Source organism: Chlorocebus sabaeus, chromosome 11, assembly GCF_047675955.1.
Source record: "Chlorocebus sabaeus isolate Y175 chromosome 11, mChlSab1.0.hap1, whole genome shotgun sequence".
Taxonomy (NCBI): Eukaryota; Metazoa; Chordata; class Mammalia; order Primates; family Cercopithecidae; genus Chlorocebus; species Chlorocebus sabaeus.
This window is the reverse complement of record NC_132914.1, coordinates 56067630-56083217: the sequence shown is the minus strand read 5'-3', so window position 1 is coordinate 56083217 and position 15588 is coordinate 56067630. Positions and strand designations below refer to the sequence as shown.

At 38.4% G+C, this 15588-nt stretch overlaps 1 long non-coding RNA gene across 1 annotated transcript; it reads left to right on the top strand.

The window, feature by feature from the left end:
- The first annotated feature begins 1185 nt into the window (after window positions 1-1185).
- On the top strand, window positions 1186-5570 carry LOC103238609 (uncharacterized). Its single transcript, XR_005239945.2, has 5 exons — window positions 1186-1284; window positions 2406-2769; window positions 3407-3483; window positions 3668-3807; window positions 5183-5570. It is a non-coding gene; the product is annotated as an uncharacterized lncRNA (long non-coding RNA).
- The last annotated feature ends 10018 nt before the right edge of the window (window positions 5571-15588 follow it).

The following is a 15588-nucleotide window of genomic DNA, read 5'->3' as shown; positions in this document are numbered from 1 at the left end:
GGAGCTACTGTTTAATGGGTTCTGAGTTTCCATTTGGAAAGATGAAACAGTTCTAGAACTGGATAATGGTGAAGGTTGCACAACATTTTGAGTGTACTTAATGCCACAGAAACGTACACTTTAAAATGGTTAAAATGTTATGTATGTTTTGGCACAATAAAAAATAAAATAAAATTGTTTAAAGAAGGCACTGAGTAAATACTATTTACTGATATCTCCACAGTGCTATTAAAATGATGAAACAATATATTAAATGACTGTAAATACTCACTGTCATATTCTTGCATATTCTGAAATTATTATATTTACCCTCTTCATTGTCAGAAAACCTCAGAGTTGAACACAAGACATCTGTATTTAGAAAGCAGGCTTTGTTAGCAATAGAGTTATACAAACGTGACCACAAATATTACTCATTAGGTCTTGCAGCTCCTAGACTACATGCCTTCAGCCTTGGTCTATCAAATATTCTAGACATCAGTGACTAAATACCCATATTTTACAAATTTACTTTAGACCATATGTTCATCTTAATTCATCAAGGAAATAAAAATTGTACCATGAATCCCTTCCCTTTCTTTTTTTACACTAAACCCAAGAAGTCAGTAAAATGTAAAAGCTAAGCAGTTTCTAATTTTGGTTTACACATTTTCTGTAAACTGCAAAAATCCACCAGAGGAGGACTTTTGTGTGTAATAAAAACCTGCATAGTTTTCTCAGAAGGGGGTTTCATACCATACGATCCTCACCAATCTAGAAAGAAAGTGCAATTCCTGATCTGTAACTGCTAGCACACCCACCTGTCTCTTCTTCTCTAATGAGATGAAATTATAACGAGGAGCGCAATTTGCAAATATCCTCCCCTTGGCTGATTTACGCTTCTACATTGTGTGTCAAATCCTTTCTGAATCCTTTTTGTTGCATATATGAGAAGACATTTAGAAAAAGATTTTGGAATGCCTTTAATCTTCTAAATCAACAATAAAGAAAAAATGAAATAAAGGTCAAGGTTTTGATACACTGCTTCTAAAATACATCCCATACTGAGTAAAATACCATGAAATCATCTGTCAGAACCGACTTTCATCCAGAGACTACATTCCAAGAGCGTGAAGAGAGCGAAGTGGCTATTGATGGTTTTCTTAGATTCCAATGCACCTTAATCATAGTCACAAGACTGTGCGTTTTCATCACTGCAGGAGCTGGCAGAATTTTGTGACAATCCTGGGAAATGCTTTCAGATGGCCCCTTCTGTGAATTATGAATGTTTCACAAAGCTCTATGGTAAGTGGAATAGCCTTGTTCTCCACAAATGCAGGGGAGGATTAAGAGGTGGCCTTCCTTTGTTTCTTTGCCTTGAAATTTAATATTTTTTGCAAACACAGAAATTAAATCTTGATGAAGGTAAGTAGGTTTTAATTAGTTGTAAACAATTATTTTGTCTTATAAAGAATTACATTTGTTTATTGTATTCATTAGAGATTATATAAATACTACCATTTTCTTTCCAGACTGTGCTCAATGTGATATAAATAGATTTACAAATGACTGCTTTTAGTTGAAAAAAAAAAAAAAAACTCAGTTCTCCTTATTCTTTCTAGTAGTTTTCTATAAAGTCACCACAAATGCTGAATAAGCAAATACTAAACCATTGCTCCTAGGGGAAGTACAGTGTTAGGTTCCTGCAAGCCTCTAGTTACACTTTTGTGAACCTTGTTTTATGTGTGTCTCTGTTTAAATACATCTTACTTAATATATAGTGTTGACTCATTAACATTGAACTCAGCCACCAGCACAATGACTCGTGCCTGAAAGAAGTTTATTTAACACATGTATTTTTTCTGTAAGGCACATTACAGTTTTCTTCCACTGAGGAACAATAGACAACACTTCAGCACTACACTTGGGGACCATTTTAAACACTGAAATCACCAACAAGTAAGCACAAACATGAAAAAATGGCACTCAATACACTGAGAAAAGGACTCTTGTTTACAATATAAAAGCTAAAACAAGAAGACAGAGCATTGCCTTCCTTGACCTCAGCTGGGAACATGTGCTTCAGATGACTCAAATTCTTCCTGCTCTGCACATGTCCTTGAATGGCCATGAAAGCACTAATAGTGTTGATCTTGGGGTTATAAATAAATTTTAACAAGTAGGAAAACTTACAAATACCAATTTCTCAAATAATGGGAATCAACTATATACATAGTCACCTGAGATGTGTCTCCACTCAAGACCATTTATCACCTCAAAATAGTGGCCAGTTGTTAGGACACGGTCAGGAAAGCCTGCCCAGTTACTGTGAGATCTCTGTTCCACTGTAGTCTTCATTCTATTTCCACAGACTCCAGACAGTCTTATAATAAAAGTTACCTTACTCCTTTCTCTTTGTTCTATAGGTTTCCATGAGTGAATTTGGTGTTATGGCAAGATTTGAAACTGTCTGACCTGTTAGGGGTGAAAACAACTTGCCTGGACTGTCTGCCTCTCACTGTGGGAGCAGCTAGCTCCTGGCTTAGAAGTTCTAGACAAGGTCCAAAGGCAGTTAACAGAGAACCCACATCTTAACACAGGAGATTCCAGGGAGTCACACAGATGGCCCCCATGGAGGGTCAAGCTGGACGAGGAAAAGGAGGTGAAATATGAGAGAAGTTGAGAGGATGCACAACAGGAAGACAAGCTTTCAAGGAGCTTCAGCATGTGCATCTGCATTTAGACCACAAAGAGCAACAGTGCTGGAATTTCCACTCTCTGAGGTGTTTGGTATGTGAATCCCATGGTAGGGAAAGTTGTTTTGAAAGAATCATGCAAAACTGAAGAGAATGTTCATTTAATAAGCATCAAGTTTTGCTCAAGCTTAATAGATTCTCAACTGCGTGACTTTAGGAAATACAATCTGTACAGTGTCTCTGAGGTAACCACTTACCACAGACAATAATACAACTCATACAGCTAAAATAAGCATCTCAAAAGTATCTGCCCAGCCCTCAGCTTCCCAACCACTCTGCGCAGATATGTGTCTATTTTATACCTAAATATTACCCAAAGTGGAAACTATCCACCTATATCTCATTTCTGTGTTTTATCACAGCAAGTCCCTATTCCATGAATTTGCTTTTGCCATTTTTATGACATATCAATGTCTGTCCAAAAGACTCCCATAAATTATTCAACTTCTAGTAGGTTACCTAAGAAAGGCCAAGAGAGGAATTTTCCATCAAATCAGTATTTTCTTCACCAGAAATAAGGGTGGAAGGCTCTCTCAACAAGACACCACAGAAGAGGCGGGTGGGTGGTAAATTTCTTCTTTGTTTTTCTTCTGTAGTGTTCCATAAATGCCTCCTCCATGACAGTTTTACTATGTGATAATTATTTGTTAATATGTTTGGTTTTCCTCTAGATCCAACCTTCCTTGATGAAAGGATGTTAGGTGCTCAATAAATGCTTCATGAAGAAATGAACCCAATAACATGCCAGGTCTGCTTCTATCTATACCTTATCACCTACATTTTTTGGCTTTATTAATTAACAAAGAAGTGGGGAGGGAGTAAATTTTTTTATTCTAAGAACTCACTCTTCTCTAAAGTCCTCTGAGCAACATGTGGGCATCAGGGTCTGTCTGTATCCCAATTAATATGTTTTCACTGAGCTTCCTTTCCAGGCTGGATGCACACAGAGTGCCAATGCAAGTGTTGAAGACCTGCTCCCCAACCCTACTTGGATGATCTGTTCTAGTCCTTTGGAAGCTTCTTCCTCTAACAGGATACTGTTCTAGAGATTATCCCACTGCCCAGGGATAAGGTAAGGAGGCAGAGACCTACACTCAGTCCCCAAATCTTATCTATGATTCAGGCACGAGATATCATCATGGCTACTGATCCTCTGCCCTCTTTCCCATGCAAGTGATCCTACAGGATTTCTAGTATTCTAAAGGTAGCCCAGAGTCCTAAAAGCATTTAAAATAGCATTTTCTGAAGTAAGGGAAGAGTACTTGATGTGGAGTCTGGAGATTAGGATTCAAAGCCAAGTTCCATCTCTTTGGAAAAGTCATTGGTTAAGCTTTGAGCTTCAGTTTCCTAATCTGTAAAAGGGATGCAATAATAACTATCTTGTGAAGTACAAATAATACAATGGGTGTGAAAATGTTAGATGAACTAAAAAGTTATGCACCTACATTTACTAACTTACTACATGTAAGTTAGTGAATGTAACTCAGCTCTCACCACACAGGCCTTCTATATGGTCCATTAAGTTCATTCCTGCCCAAGTCCTTTGTACTTCCCTTTCCATCTGCCTAGAGTGCTATTTGTTGGGTTCCTTCATGACTCATTTCTGCTTCAATCATGTCTACTCAAATGTCACCTCCTCAGAGAGAATCTCCCTGACCTTTTATCACCTTAACCCACTTTATTTTTTCTTGGCAGCACTTATTGCTTATATTATGCTTGTTTGTCTACTGCCTCTCTCTTACTGAAACACGAGGTTTTTGAGGGCAAGTACTTTGTCTTTTGCTGTGTGTCTAAAAGCTATAATGACCCACAAATAGTAGGTGCCTATTAAATATTTGTAGAATGAATGAATAGATGTGTAAATATAAGCATAGGAACAAAAAACATCTAATGATGAGATGCAATTATAGCCAGAGAAGTAATGAAGATGAAGAGAAAACATTTGATCTGGAATTGACCCAAACCAGAATGTTAGAATTTTGTAAACAAAGTCCTATCAATTTTTTCATAAGCATAAATTATCAACACTTTAAATTCATATGTAGATTATAAATTATTGCAAACAACAACTTGTCCTTATCTCTTTGTATGCCCCCTCTCCTATTGCCAAGCAGAGTAGTCAGTGAAACTGGATAAAATGTTAGTTTATTTGTTTATAAAAACATCACTTCAATGCAATGCCCCTGACAACTTACTAGGGTATTGATTTAGTATTAATTCAGAGAAAAGGTAATAGCCCTTAGACAAATTAGACACTGTTTGTGTCTACAATTATATTTCTTGGTGATATTTTGTTCAAATTGACCCAATGCTTGTAAAAATCTGCTAAAAATCAGACTGGGGTAGAGAGGAGGGCTCAAGAATTGCAATGCATGGAGGAAATATACGTGTTCCTCCATGAATTTCCCCCTCTTCCTTTCTCTCTTGCTGCTGTCACAACCTTGCAGACTCAATAAAGATGGTGATAAATTAGGAGAGGGGAGATGATGGAGGGACCTGTGGAAGAGGAAAGAGGAGAACAGAAAATGAGAAGACGAAATCTAAATGAGAGCACATGAATATGGCAGGAGATCTATGAATCAAGAGGACCTGCACTGAATGTTCATCTTGTCAATGACCCATAGTTATGAAAGCCAACTGCACACAAAAAAATATACCTACAGGAATCTTGCAAGCTGTAGAAAAAAACATGGGATGGTTATTTTAGAATATGGACACAAATTCTTTATTTAAAGCATTAAGTAATGTTAATCTATTCATTCTGCAAATATGTATTAAATGCTAGCCATGGATATTACTAAACTATGGAGATTATTAAAAAGAGCCTGGAATCCCTTCCCTCTCTCTCTTGCTCCCTCTCTCATCATGTGACACATCAGCTCCCTATTCACCTTCTGCTATGATTGAAAGCTTCCCGAAGCCCTCACCAGAAGCAGATGCTGGTGCCACACTTCTTGTACAGCCTGCAGAACCATAAGCCAAACAAACTTATTTTCTTTATAAATTACCCAGCTTCCAGTATTCCTTTAGAGCAGTGCAAAATGGACTAACACAAAGGGCATTCAACAGAAAGACAATAGATGAAAGGCCATTGCAGGTGGAGGGGAAACCAGAAGCAGAGACAGGAGTTGGAGTAATGAGAATCGGCAAGGACTCTTTGAGGGGAATGGGCAGAATGAAAACATAAGAGAGCTGATATCAGAGCTACGAAGAACACCTACATCTAAAGCTTGTACAGAGCAAAAGGAACTGTGGTAAAAGGAGCCCCTTTTGCCATTAGGCTGGCTCTTGTAATTAGCTAGTGGAATATGGAAGGAAATGGTGTGTGCCAACCTAGGCCTGAGCATGAAATCATTTTGCTTGACCCTTAACTGGATCCCAATCCCCAAGGCTACCTGAAGCCATATTGCATATGGCAGGGACTCCAACAGCTTCAGTTCTTCATCTCCATCCCCACTCTTACCACCATCCCCTTCCTTAGAGTAAGGCATGGTCAAAAAATGAACTTACTGTGTTAAGCCACTGAGATTCACTTTAAGAGTAGCCTAATCCGATGAATTCAGAAATGTTTTATTTCAAGATACAGTACAATTTTAATAATTAGGGACTCACACAACCATTTGAACAGCTAGGGTACAAAGGTGAAAGAAAAACCACAGCTGGCCTACAGGAAATTTGGATAAATAGGAATCATAGGAAGTGCCTGTTGATAATCTCCCTTGACTGCAGCACCAAAGCGGGTGATTTGTAGAAGCTCTCCTAGAGGCTGCTGTAAATCTCACATCTGCTGGCTGCTCACATGTCTGCCTACAGCTGCCAACAGAGAAAAATGGCTTCACCCTTATTCTACCTTCCGAATCTTGTGCCATGCTTCTCTTTGGCAGAATCTAACTCAGAACTCTGCAGAAAGAGAAAATCTAGAAGATTTAATTTTACTGCCTCTACTGTGAGATGCAAAAGAGAGTTTGGAAAGGGACTAGGAAGACATTACGTTGATAACAAACTAGCACAAAACAAAAAGAAAGAAGAGCGGGAGGGAAAGAAGGAGGAAAAGCAACCTTTTTGTGGACTCTAAAAGATGGAATGGTGCCAATGTTGCAGGGATGTCATACAGAAGCAGTACTTAAAACAGAGCTTTAGAGTTACTGGTATAGACACCAGTCACCAATGAGAAAAGAGCTCAGTAACATTGTGGAGAAAGTGCCTGACATAGTTGAGAAAAGGTGAGACACTTGGATCAAAAACAGGGAATAAAAGAGTAAGTTTTAAGGGCAATTTATATAACTTAAAAAGGACAGAGTTGAATCAAAAATAAGGAAAATGTGGCCAGGTGCAGTGGCTCATGCCTGTAATCCCAGCACTTTGGGAGACCAAGGTAGGTGGATCACCTGAGGTCAGGAGTTCAAGACCAGCTGGGACAACATGGTGAAACCCCCTTTCTACTAAAAATACAAAAAATAGCCAGGCTTGCTGGTGCATGCCTATAATCCCAGCTACTCAAGAGGCTGAGGCAGGAGAATCGCTTGAACCCAGGAGGCAGAGGTTGCAGGGAGCTGAGACCATACCACTGTATTCCAGCCTGGGTGACTGGCTATTCCAAGCTTTTCATCTTATAAGCAAGAAAACAGAGCTTCATATTGTCCCAGTGAATTGCCAAATTTACACAATGGAGATTAAAATATAGGAGCTAGAATCCTGCTCAGGGGTTGCAGCCAAACCAGACTGAAGGATCTAGTTCTGCCCTGCCACCATCAACCCCCTACTCTTCAACCAGGCCTAGTACCAAGAGAAATTTTCCTGTGGATAAAGTAAGTGAGAATAGAAAGGTAGTGGCAGGCCGTGCTGTGCAATGAAACTGAGTGTCTCTCTCAAGATCTGGTTTACCACTACACGCTCACCAGAATGTCTAAAGGTAAAAATGTTGACAATACCAAGTGTTCACAGAGATATTAAGTAAGTGGATCTTCCATACAGTACTTTAGTAGGAATGTAAATTAGTACAGCTGTTTTGGAAAACTATTTGAAAGTATTTACAAAAGCTAAAATATGCTTATCCCGTGACCCAACAATACCACTCAGGTATGTGCCCAGAGACATGTGTATCTATCGACTAAAAGACATGAGCAACAATGTCTGTAATTACTCGGTTCATAATAGGACAAATCTAAAAACAGCCTACATGTCCATCAACATCTAAGATCCATCTAATTGAATGAATAAATATATGGTGGAATGTTTAGATAATGAAATACTGTACAACAATGAAAAAAACTATTGCTATGCTCACCAGCATGGATGAATCTCAAATATCTTCTGTCGAACAACAACAACAAAGCCAGACACAAAAAAGTCTGTAGTGCACGATTCTATTAATCAGACTCTATGAATAGGCAACTCTAAACTGTGGTAGGAGAATTCAGACAGTGGTGGTCCCCTTTGAGGGGAAGGAGATATTGAGAGCACGTATAAAGGAACCCTTATATCTTTATGTAAATGGTGCTTGCATGGGTTTTTTCATATGTGAACATTTACCAAGGTGTGCACTTGAGATATGAGTTTTAATGTAATTTATATTTCAATAAAAATACATGTTTTAAAAGATCTAGTTTGACCATCTGGTGTGGTGAGTCACAATGAGGGGTTTCAGGTTCTAGCTCCATCATTTTCTATCCCTCCTATTCTGGGTAAATCACTTAACTTTCCGAATTTCAAATTCCTCATCTAGATTATGAAATCAACACCTACACACTGTGTTGTTGTATTAGGTAAAAAGTTGTGAGAAAGCCTGTGAGCGCTAAGATCCTGGTATTGATAACAATTATCCTCTGGAATTCTACTATTTTATACAGGCCTACTTGAACACAGATTCTATGTGGATATTTTTACCCTGTGTAGCTGTGATAGTTAATTGTTTATATCAACTTCACTGGATCCCAAGATGCCCAGATATCTGGTTACATATTATTTGGGGATGTGTCTGCAGGGGTGTTTCTGGAAGAGATAAGCATCTGAATCTGCAGACAAGAGTAAAGAGGATTGCTCTCTCCAATGTAGGCAGCCCAATTGATTGAGAACTAAATAGAACAAAAAAGTAGAGGAATGGAGAATTTGTTTTCTCTGTCTGACTGTTTGAGTTGGGACATCAATCTCCTGTCCTTATTCTCAGGCTTTCAGACTCAGACTGGGATTACACCATTGGTTCTCCAGCTCTCTGAAGAGAGAGCTTCCTGGGTCTTCAGCTTGCAGAGGGCAGATCATGGGTCTTCTCAGCCTCCAAAATTGTGTGAGTCAATACCTTATGAAAAGTAAATAAATATTATTGGTTCTATTACTCTGTAAAATCCTGACTAATACAGAGGCCAAAGAGCCCACCATTTATGACTTGAATGATTCACAGAGTAGGGCAAATGAAACAACAGTGATCAGGGCCCAGTTCCAAGGGAGCTAACCTCAGAAGCAATATTCCCTTAAGGCCCTGAATGGTTCATGAATAGTGTGTTAGCGCTAGCCAAAGTTGAAGGCAGCAGGGAGTTTCTCTTTGGTAGGCCTTGGGGAGCTTTTTCCTAGACACATAGATATTAGGGAAAAGGTGGAAATGCGCAAAAATGGCTGATATGTTTCTGAGGCCAGGGATATAACACAAAAATCCCTGCAGTTCAGGAAACAAAGAAAACTAGTGGACCTACAGCTGACAGTCAACCATGCCTTGCAATACCCTGTCCAGAAAGTCCTACCTTCCATGTTCATGCTCATTACCCCTGCATAACATCCTTATATAGAGTCCTCCTCCTGGAAGACTGTGGGGATTAACTATAGACAATTCTAAATAGTCCTCAATTCTGTTTAATTCCAATATCTCTCATTTTTCTCTTATTAAGAGGATACTTTATTGTTGTTTGCATGGTCTTTCATATGTATGTTTTGTAAACAACCCTGTGCCTTCTCTTCTGGGAGCTTCCTTCTCCATTATCTTACAACATTGCTTTAAACAAAAGAAGAACTCAATTAATGTTAGCTAGCACTGTGCCTGTCACATAAAAAATAACGAATAAAGATTTTCCAAATGAAGAATGAATTAACATGAACAAACACTGACCAATTTCTAACTGAATGCCTAATTTAGGGCCTGGAATAGTTTAGACAGTAAGAGTAATAGAGTTTGATGGATGTTCAAATGAATATCTCATTTGCAAATTCTAAGTGGCCATTCTCACTGTTGTTGAGACAATGACTTTCTTTAAATCAAAGTGTTTCTTTCTTCTTTTTAAAAATTGTATAATCTTGTTTCAGACCCATTTTTCCATACTGCATTCTATCAAATTTACCTTTTCAGAACTTGTGATACAATGAGGTCAACAACTGTTCTTAAAGGGAAAATTATATGGCAATGGGAAAAGGAAGGTGTAGTAGAGATAGCATTCTCACATAGGTCTTCAACCACTACCAGCAGCATCAACAGCAGAAGCAGAATTACAACAATAATAATAATTGGTAACGTTTGTTGAATGCGTATTATCTACCAGGGCCTAAGTTCTTTATATATCATTTAGCCTTCATAAAATCTCCATAAAGTAAGTTAAATACCATTATCCAAATCACATGAACTTTCTGGGCTTCAGATTTTTCATCTGCAAAGTCAAAGTGTTGAAGCAAAGAATAACAATATAATATACAGCTCATTGCCACATACTATTTTAAGGTGCCCTCATATATACTATTTAATTTGCCATTCCAGTTACCAACTTACTATAGCATTTCCCAGGAACAGTCCTGAATTTACTGGAAACTACCCTGGAAGCCAGCTTTACATATCTTGACATCAAAAAGTAAACAAATCAATTTCCAAAATTATTGTAGGGTATGTAGTTTCATTAAAGTTTTTTGAGGAGACCAAGGGAAGTGGTTATATCACAAGGCCCCCACTAACACACTATCTTTCTTTCTTAAACCGCTTGGCTTCTCCAGACTTACCTACTCACCTCTCACTCACAATCTGCCCTCACTATTAAAAAAAAAAGAGCAGATCTAAAAACATTAAACCAAACAAAACTAACAGTTGGTCAAAATAATAACCACCTATTCCCCTCATGCTTCCCCATGGGAGCCTTAATTCATCCTGCCAAAGGAATAACAACTTAATGGAGTAAGTAGGGCAGATACCCGGAGACACATGGCTAGTTTGCTGCAAATCTGGGACTGGAATCCTTATCCCAGTTTCTAAGCAGTGTTTTCTCCCCTATGCCACAAAATTACCTATACGGGTTCTTCCAGCTCTGAAATAATACAATTCTTTGAAATGTAGAAATAAAAATGGCACAATAGTATAAACAAGTAACCACAAGTGTAATGTTCTTCAATTTTTGAGAACTACCAAACACAGTTTCCCCATCTTTTACAGGATGTGTGGATTGGATTTGGAATTATTGCACAGGGCAGTCCTTGGGCCAGTGACTGTCATAGTTTAATATGCCTGGGATCAATCCCAGAGACTTACCCCCTGTCTCCTAGGCAAGATCTGGGGAAAAAAAAATAGAAGGAATTAGCATTCATTGAGCATCAAGAATAAACCAGGCGCTCTGTTTGGCACTTACACTATCCTCACAACAGCCTTTCAAAAGAGGCATTGTTCCCGCTTTATGAGAACAATGAGACACCAGGAATCTAAACCACTAGTCAAAGTCCACATAATTTATATATGGCAAAGCTACACTTTGAGTTCAGAGAATATTTGAAACAAAAGTCCTAGAACAATCTCTCCACCAGTATCTTGGTCCATTTGTGCTGCTATAAGAGAATACATGAAACTGGATAATTTATAAAGAATAGAAATTGATTTCTTACAGTTCTAGAGATTTCAAAGGCCAAGATGGAGGGACCAGAATCTAATGAGAGTCTTCTTGCTGCATCATCCCATAGTGGAAAGGAGAAAGGCAAGAGAGGGTGAGGCTGTGTGTGTGTGTGTGTGTGTGTGTGTGACAGAAAGAGTGTAAAAGGGAGCTGAACTCCCCCTCTTATAACAAACTCACTCCCAGGACAAGAAACCTACTCCCACTATATCAGCATTAATCCATTCACTCTCTCCTTGTGGCCTAATTACCTCTCATCAGGCCCTACCCTACCTCCCAACACTGTTGCTTTGTGGATTAAGTTTTCAATACATGCTTTCTTGGGGAGGACACATTCCAACCACAGAAACTAGACAATTAAGTATGCCAAAACCTAACAAATTTAACTATCCTTATGGGGCATATATATTCTGTAATCCCTGTTCTCTCTCTGCTGAGGTGGTGAGACTTAAAGACAGGTCTGCCCCTGTCTGAGCACAAGTTGGTAGATCTCTGTTCTAAATTTTTCCTTTAAAAAGGACAGCTGACCTTCCACCAGTCTTTTATAATACTGGAAATTATTGTTACAGATGAGAAATGGTGATGTGTTAAATTGACGTATGGTAGTGATAAAGATAGCAAAGGAGACATAGATTTGAGAGGATATGTTTAAAAGACTGAAGTGGCAACTCTTACTGATGAATGAGATTCAGAAAATAGAACAGAAAAATCAAAGATAAGATAGTGAGAGAATTCATGGGGGCCTCTCTGAAAAGAAGAGAGGAGGCTAAGAGAAGGCAGGGGTGTGAGTTCATGGGGGTTGGAGGAGGTCCAATGTTCAGGTCCTGCAGTGGGAAAGAGATTGAAATCACTGAGGAGCAAAAAGAAAGCAGGTTGAAGTCAGGGGGGTGATGGAAAAACAAGTTTGGAGAGGTTTAAAGACTTGTTACCAAAACACCAGGAGTTCTGTCTGTATCCCCTTGCTCACTGCACAGAAAGCCAATCACTGAGACAACAAGTATTGCCAGGAAAGAAAGGCTTTAATGGGGTGATATCAGCAGAGAAAATGGAAGATCAGTCTCAAGTACATCTCCTCAACAAACTAAAATTGGGGGTTCATAGCTGGGAAGGAATGTTGCTACATGTAGGGAAAACAGGAATTAGGGAGGGCTAAAGAGATGATCATGACAAATAAAGAGTCTGGTGTTTCATTGTCTAGATGCAGTGATCTTGTGGGTTTCGATTACTTAATACTATCTTGGAGGCCTGAGGGTCACTTTCTTGAGAAAGGAACTCATATAAGACAAACGCAAATTTCTAGCTTTACGATCAGGATGGTCAATTTCTATGTTTATTCAAAAAAAACCATAAACATGAATTCTATGGGACAATTCTACCAGACTCAGAATCATTTTAGACCTTGTTAAGGAGTCTGGAGTTTGTCCAAGAGTAACAGAAGAAGAGGTTTAAGAAAAAGAGAAAATGATCTATGTTTATGTTTTTAAATTTTTGTTCAGGCTGAGTCAATGTTCCTTACTCCTGATATTAGAGTACAAATGTAACCAAATAATGCTTGTTTTGAGCATTATGCTTGTTTTCCTCATAGATCTTACCACGATTTATAATTATATATGTTTTAATTTATTGTCTGTTTTTCCCACTAGATTGTGAAGCACATAAGGATTGTCTGTTCATTATAAGCTCACTCCCTAATCCAGTGTCTGTTATATATTGGCAGCTTAAATATTTGTTAGATGAATGTACTTCTTTAAAACTCTCTGGGATGAGAAAGGGGCTGACACCTTTTTGTCCCCAATCACTTCCAGACCATTTTGTGATAACTATCTTTCCATTATCTCTCTTTTGTAAAAGTCCATGATATCTACTGCTATCCAATTTTCCATTTTCTATAAACCTTTTCCTTCTTCATCAAAATTTGAACATTTTCTTTATAGTCTTACCCTCCTTTGATGTTTGTGTGATGATCTTCCAGTACTCTAATACCACAATGCATTGGGCTTGGATACTCAGATTACTGTCATCTCCATTATATTGTAGCCACCCGCCCCCTTCCCCCCCGCACAAGCCTAGCCACACCTTGGCACTTTCTGCCTCCACACCTCCTTGTCATTCTTGTCATCTTACTTATGCACTCCTCCTGAGCCAGGATTTCATTATCATCACTTTCAAGTCCCCATGTCCTCTCAGTTCATTACCCCCATCCTGGATCACTTCCTTCTACACCCAAACTTGGTGGGCATGATTACCCACTCATGCAATGCCCTCAGGAGTAGGCTATGTGCCCTCACCCTCTTTCTCTACCACAAAGCTGTGTCTTTCCCACCCTAGGAAACCCCACTTTCTGTTTTCTCTGATCCACCTCATAAATGGCTGAGTATTGTTGGGAAAATTACAAATATGGCAGGATCACTTTAACAGAACTCTCTCTTACTTTGTCACCTGTGCTGCTGCTCAAGTATTTCAAATCTCCATGGAGGATCATCCCTTCCACCCTCCAGAATCTACTTTAAATCTCTTCTGTTATCCCCATGTCCCAAGCTTCCACATTGACTTCAGGAACCTATATCTGTTACTTACTGATAAAATAGATATAATCTAATCTAAATGCTCTTAAATCTTTCTTCCCTTCCTATTTATCCTTAGTCCTTCAGTAATCTTTTCTTCCTCTTGTATCAGAGAAAGATTTGTCCTGTTTCCCTTTTATCCACAGGCATGGTTTTCCTTTTATATATTGGTTCTAACCCCTCTTACTTCTCTCTATATATAAAACTATCAATTAAAAAATTCAATAGATAGATGGAATATATATCTCTATATATTGACTTCTTTCCCTTGATCCATAAGTATAATTATATTATCTAAGGAATTCTGCTATCCTCCTGAGTCTTTTTATCTGGAGCTCTTCTTATTCTTAGTTCAAAACACAATTTAAATCCCTGTCTTTATTTTGTGAGCCCAGTTCACTAAACGAATCTCCTGAAATCTGATTTTCAAAGCTCACAAGATGCTGATTCTTCTCAAAAACTGCTACTGTCCTCCTGGTTATCAAGTCCAAGTATATTTCTCAGTCTTCATCCTTCTTGACTTCAAGATAATTTGATACTGTTCACCACCTCTTCCCTCTCAAAATTTATTCTTCCTTTCATAGTCAATTAATCAGTCATTCATTCAAGAAATATTTGTTAAGTACTATGGTAGGCAAAATAATTGGTCCTCCAAAGATTTCTACATCTTAATCCCTAGAGCCTGTGAACAAATCATGTTACATGGCAAAGCGGAATTAAAGTAGCGGATGAAACTCAGGTTGCTGATCAGCTGACCATAAGATGGTAACATTATCCTGAATTATCCAGGGGAGCTTAATGCAGTCTCAAGGGTCCTTAAATGGTGAAAAGAGAGGCTGAAGAGTCAGAGTCAGAGTGATGCAATGTGAAAAATACTTGACTGGTTGGCTTCAGAGAATGAAGGGGACCAGAGTCAATGAATGCAAGCAGACTTTAGAGGTTGGAAAAAGCAAGAAAACAAGTTATTCCATAGAACCTTCAGAAAGGGATGCATCCCTTCCTACACCTTGATTTTAGCCTACTGAGACCCATTTCAGATTTCAGACTTCCAGAACTATAAAATAAACTTATGTTAAATTAAGCCACTAAATTGTTGATAATTTGGTACAGCAATAATTAGACACAATTACAAGTATCAACTAAATTCTTTACTAATGAATTAAGCCTGGTTATAGAAGCCACACAGTAGGAAATCAACTCACCTTCCCTGCTTCCAGTGTTACCTAATAGCTCCCACCATTCATCTATACAGATGCCCATAAACTGAGCATGTCTGAAACAGAGTATTTTAATTTTTTTCTATTATGACTATGATTTTTCTCATTCAAATAATCTGTAGGCAACTCAAAGCTTATTGATAAATTTTCTTAGAGACTGGATATTCTCTATGCATTTAATTTTTCTTCTTGCTTCTGTTACCTCTCAAGTGCCTCCTATCAATTA